Source organism: Eutrigla gurnardus (assembly GCF_963514095.1).
Source record: "Eutrigla gurnardus genome assembly, chromosome: 2".
Taxonomy (NCBI): domain Eukaryota; kingdom Metazoa; phylum Chordata; class Actinopteri; order Perciformes; family Triglidae; genus Eutrigla; species Eutrigla gurnardus.
This window is the reverse complement of record NC_139916.1, coordinates 13,491,843-13,497,704: the sequence shown is the minus strand read 5'-3', so window position 1 is coordinate 13,497,704 and position 5,862 is coordinate 13,491,843. Positions and strand designations below refer to the sequence as shown.

At 47.1% G+C, this 5,862-nt stretch overlaps 1 long non-coding RNA gene across 1 annotated transcript; it reads left to right on the top strand.

Annotated features, from left to right (window-relative positions):
- The first annotated feature begins 4,528 nt into the window (after positions 1-4,528).
- LOC311027116 lies at positions 4,529-5,599 on the top strand. Its single transcript, XR_014598565.1, has 4 exons — positions 4,529-4,573; positions 4,693-4,827; positions 4,974-5,044; positions 5,507-5,599. It is a non-coding gene; the product is annotated as an uncharacterized lncRNA (long non-coding RNA).
- Positions 5,600-5,862: the final 263 nt, after the last annotated feature.

The following is a 5,862-nucleotide window of genomic DNA, read 5'->3' as shown; positions in this document are numbered from 1 at the left end:
GCAGCCATCCACCTCATCATCCACCTCATCACAACCATCCACCACATTACAACAAGCCACCTCATTGCAGCAATCCACCTCATCGCAGCCATCCACCTCAACACAGCCATCCACCTCACCGCAACCTTCTACCTCACGTCGACCATCCTCAGTGCCTACAGCCTCCCTGCGGTCATTGTTGGTAGGGAAAGGCGTGTCTCAGCAGAGCATCCACAAGTCTGTCAAGAGGCTGTTTGCACAACCAAAGTTTCAGCCATGTAAGTCTACAATTAGAGAGAGGATTTTGTGTAACATGGGGTTGTAGATGTTTTCATATTTGTAATGTATTCTGTTTTGATGTCATTCTTTTCAGCTGTTCCTGCTCTGTCCCCTGCTGGATCCACCAAGGACACAATGCCCACAAATCCAGTTCCCAGTGAGCAAGAGCCCACTGACAGCGAGCTTCTGCTGGTGGCTCAAGAGGTGGAGTCACACATGCCACGTATGTATTTTTATGAAATACTTACACACACTCTCCTCTTCTCTTTAGGTTTATTTATTATACTTGTTTTAAAATTAATGCTAACTTTGTCAATACATGAGGACATGATTACAGTCATGAATAGAATTTGAATTTAGCAAACATACATACATATATACATATTTGTTTTCTTTTCTATCCATTTTGAAAATTGTGGCTGTGTCTTTTGGAACTACTTTTTTTGTAAATAATTGAAGAGCCATCACTCTTAATATTCTTAAATGGTATTTGTCTCTTTCATCTACAAATTATCTTGGCATTTTCATAAAAAGTAAACAATTATAACCATTTATTATACTGTTATTATACTTAATTTCTACATATGTCTTCTAAAAAAGTTTTTTGTTCTGGACAGGAAAGGATATGACTAATGGGCATATTTTTCCCCACAACACTATTCTCTTCAAAATTAAGAGACTCTGGTTATATGTATTCATTCATTCCTTCATTTTCTCATATCTGTTTAACAGAGAAGAGAATTTGCCTCCCTGCTGGTTGGATCCCTGCCCTGCTAGAGGTTGACCAGCGCTGGATTGCCAAGGCCTTGTTCCGGTGGTCACGCTTTGATCAACCAGAGTTGGACCATGAAAAGGTGGACAGAATGTGGTGGTATCCACCTCGGCCATCACTGACCTCTAGTGCTATACCAGCATTGGAGCAGTTCTTTGGTCACCCGCTGTTCCTGTGGATGCCAAGGAGGCTTTGGCGTGTGCGGCTGCTCTGTCCACATCCAGACTGTGGTAAGTCAGAGCTTACCTCTGCTGGACTACATCAGAGAGTCAGGCAGGTGATTGGTGTCAGCAGCTCTTACTTCTTGGCATCCAAATATCTTGCCTGTAAGAGCTGCAAACGAAAGGTGATAAGTTGGAGCCATGCATTTACATTTACATTTACATTTACATTTAGGTCATTTAGCAGACGCTTTTGTCCAAAGCGACTTACAATAAGTACATTTGTCAAAAGAAGGAAACAAAGAAACCACGACGTATCATTGCCGATGCAGTAAGAGCTAAAAATAGAACAAGTGCTAGGTCCTCATCTGAGTAAAGTAGTACTTCAAGAGTAACAGTGCTACGATCCGAGTTTTTTTTTTTTTTTTTTTTTTTTTTTTGCGGGGGGGGGGGGGGGGTCGAGGGAGGGTGTTAGTGGGTCATGCTATGTAGAGTCGAGGTGAAGTCTGAACAGGTGAGTCTTGAGCCTTTTTCGGAAGATGGCAAATGACTCTGCTGTCCTGACATTGGTCGGGAGTTCGTTCCACCACTGAGGCACCAGAACAGAGAAGAGTCTGGACTTTGCTGAGCGACATTTGTTTGATTTCAGCGATGGTGGTACCAGCCGGCCAGCTGAAGTAGAGGAGCGGAGTGCTCGCTTCGGGGCATGAGGTTTGACCAGTGTTTGAAGGTAGGCAGGTGCCGTTCCATTGATGGCCCTGAAGGCCAGTGTCATCGTCTTGAATTGGATGCGTGCTGCAACAGGGAGCCAGTGGAGGTCACGGAGGAGGGGGGTCACGTGGGAGAATTTGGGTAGATTGAAGATAAGGCGTGCTGCAGCGTTCTGGATACGCTGCAATGGTTTAATCGCATAGGCCGGGAGTCCGGCCAGGAGAGAGTTGCAGTAGTCAAGGCGGGAGATGACCAGTGCTTGGACCAAGAGCTGCGTTGCATCCTTTGTGAGGAAGGTCCGAATCCTGCGGATATTGTAGAGGGCAAATCTGCAGGATCGGGCCACAGCAGTGATGTTGGGGGTGCAGGATAGTTGGTCATCGAGGATTACACCCAGGTTCCTCGCAGTTGAGGAAGGAAATACTGTGATGCCCTCAACAGTGACCGACAGGTCCATGTGAGGGCAGTCTTTCCCTGGGATGAAGAGGAGTTCGGTTTTATTCAGGTTAAGCTTGAGGTGATGTGCAGTTGTCCAGACAGAGATGTCAGCCAGACAGTCCGAGATGCGAGTTGCAATGTGAGCGTCAGAGGACGGGGGAAAAGAGAGGAACAGCTGGGTGTCATCAGCGTAGCAATGGTAGGAGAATCCATGCGATGTGATAACAGAACCTAGTGATCTGGTGTATAGTGAGAACAGAAGCGGTCCTAATACTGAGCCTTGAGGGACACCCGTGTCCAGAGGCCATCGTCTCCCAGCTAGACATAGGCCACCGCATCCAGTTCCCATGTCTCCTGACGCACAAGCTGGGATGCGACATGCAGGTAGTGCGCCTCATGCGTCAGCGAGGCTTGGGCAACAGCAGCAGCCAGCTTCAGAAGCAGTTAGAGGAGCAGCATGCAGAGAGCTGGCTTGGGAAACAAATTCAGTTTCTCACTGAGTACAGAGGAGTAGCACGTGCTATCTCCTCTGGCATGATTTCACCAGTCCCGCTGGGGGACTTGCCAGCTATGCCTGCAGTGGCTAAACATCGCTGGCTGATGCAGGTTTATGCCCAGGATGTCCTCAGCAGGCTGGATGAAGTGAAGGCCTCAATCACCTCACTGTTTGGCCAGGTACTGAAGATGGACTCAACAAAAAAAAATTGTGAGGAAGCTGGCGGGTCAGGCCCGGTCTACAGCTGCTTGGGCCACCAACATTGGAAACGAACATGGGCATGTGATCATGTCCGTTCTCACAACCAGTGAGGGCTGGGGCCTGATGAAGATGGCAGAGGGTCTTGTGAGGCGCTACAAGGATGCAGGGGTGCCACCTCCAGAGATCCTATATGTGGGCCGCGACTGCTGTGGGAACTCGCACCTCCACAAAATCTTTGGAGCATGGCCGGCCATGAGGATTCAGTTGGATGTATGGCACTTTATGAGGAGGTTTGCGACCGGATGCACAACTGATTCCCATGCTCTTTACACCAGCTTCATGGCCCAGCTTACCCGTTGCATTTTTGTGTGGGATGACAGTGACCTGCAGCGACTCAGGGCAGCCAAGCGGGCAGAGCTGGAGGCGAGTCACATGCGTCCCACAGAAGGAGATGTGACACGCCATATAACCAAGGCAGAGATGCAGCTTCATTGCAGGAGGACCGTCCGTGAAAGCAGGGAGATGGAAGCCATGCTTAAGGAGTTGATCGAGGCATATGATGGAGAGAGAGGCTGCAACACTCTCGGTGTGCCTCTGATCAACTCTGCAAGGATGGCGGAAATCTGGAAGGCACAGCGTAAACACATCCCCTGCCTTCAGGACCCTCCAGGTTTCCAGCTGTACACGCAGACTGGGACATTGAAGAAGGGTGGTCATGTGCTTCCAACATACCGGTGTGCCAGAGGTTCCACCTCATTGGAAAATTTTCATCTGCACATGAACAGATTCATCCCAGGTAAACAGTGCACATTGTTAGGTTCCCATGTTAGGTGTAGAATAATATTTATTACATTTTTTAATATGTTTGCATGCATGGAATCACAATGTAAATATTTCACATTTTTTAAAGGAACCCTGGCAAGTGACACCTTTTTCCAGGCCTATCTGGTTGATGGTCTTGCCAGGTGGAATGAGGACAGGACCATGACAGCAGAGGGGATAGGAGGGCCACACTCGTACAGTGGCCTACTTAGGCATGCGGCCAACCAGCTGTCAGAGGAGGTGCTTGGAAGGAAACTGGTGGAGTACAAAGCCCCACGGAAATACACAGGTATGCACATTATTTGTAATAGATTTAGGGCAGGTACATATCTTTGTCAGTATCTAATGAGGCTTATTTTATTGTTTCAGGAGAGCTTATAGGTATTGAATACCTATACAGCCAAAACAATGTTGCCATGGAGGACTACAAGTTGGCCCTGACAACTCTTGAAACAGAGGACATCACTGTGGCAGAGGGAGACTCTCTTTTGGAGCCATTTGGTATGGAGGATCCAACTGTTCCCACCCTGGACACAATTTGGCCCCCACAACAGTGCACTCCATCAGTTCCTTCTCCATCGAATAGACCTCCAGCTGCTGCAGCTGTTTGCAGCAGCACTACACCACCTGCACCTACTGCAACTGCAACTGCACTGCCTAGAGCACCACTGGAGGAACCCTCCGCTTCCTTCACTGTTGCCACTATGCAGAGTGGTAAGTTTTTATTGAATGTTTAAAGGTTCCAATAATATGAGCTGCTGTCTCACTATAGAGGCAACAACACTATTCATTTGATTTGCTGACCAGCTGTCTATCTGGTGTCCTTCCCATAGCAGCTGTTCCGGTGTGCCCCCCAGTTCGTGAGGACAGTGGGAGACCTGCTGGATCTAATCCCAGCCTTGGTCCCCAGCTCCAAACCGACACTCCTCAAACTTCCGGGGATGGGGCAATGCTCTGCACTCATCAAGGTCAGAGGTCAAACCATGTCCTAATCAGGCTGTTGCATACTTAAAAGACAGATGCATAGCAGTCTAAAACGCATTCTTAGCGCATACTTGTTTTATCCATACTTACCAACTGGAATCTCTCTTTGCTTAAATGTGTTCTAATTTAGCTCCCAAGCAAGACACTCCCAGCGTGGCAGAGGAACAGCCTTCAACATCATCATGCTCCACCAGTCATGATGTAGGTTTACATTTTTGATGATGTTTTTAACTTCTGTTGAGTTCCATCTGTAATAACATCAAATAGACGTCATATTTGAAAATACTTTTTTTTTTCTTCACTATTTCGTTTAATGTAGGACTCTGTTGGACCGGACAATATTGAGGGCTTTCAAGCCGTCCAGGACTTGACGGGTTATTTATTCAAATTAAAAGACCACAGTCTTGCCCTGTCAAGAGAGGAGGCTGCTCAAATAATTGCACTATGGGAGTGTTTGTCAGAATATGACAAAAGAAGAACAGTGTACCCTCCACGCCATCAAGACACAATCCCTAAAGGGAGATTCAGGGCCACAAAAACAAATGTTGCACCTGGTGTGGAGAGTACAAAGCGGTATGTATGCTTTTTTGAGCAAGTATGACAATGCTACATGCTATAACATAATGTCTTATATGAACACTAATGCTGCCAATACCTTTGCAGATGCTTTGCAGGAGGGAGAAGCCCAGCGCAATGGCCTGACTGCAATCGTGTGTGTGAGGCACTTTTTGTTCAACTCTGCAAGGAGTATAGTGGACCCAGGCGCATTCAAGGAGTCAGGCACGAGCGGGCATACCAGGGCATACCTTCACATCCGCCAAGTCATACTAAACAATGCCACGGTGATGGAGAAGACCACCATCCAGCTCCCTGTGATGAATACTGCAACCATCGCTAGTTGGTGAGTAACCTAGTATCTGTGCTATGCTCTGTGTAGATATATTGCATTCTTATAATACATTATGGTGTACAAACAAATTTATATTTATTTATTTGTAATATTTTTAGGTACTGTAAAC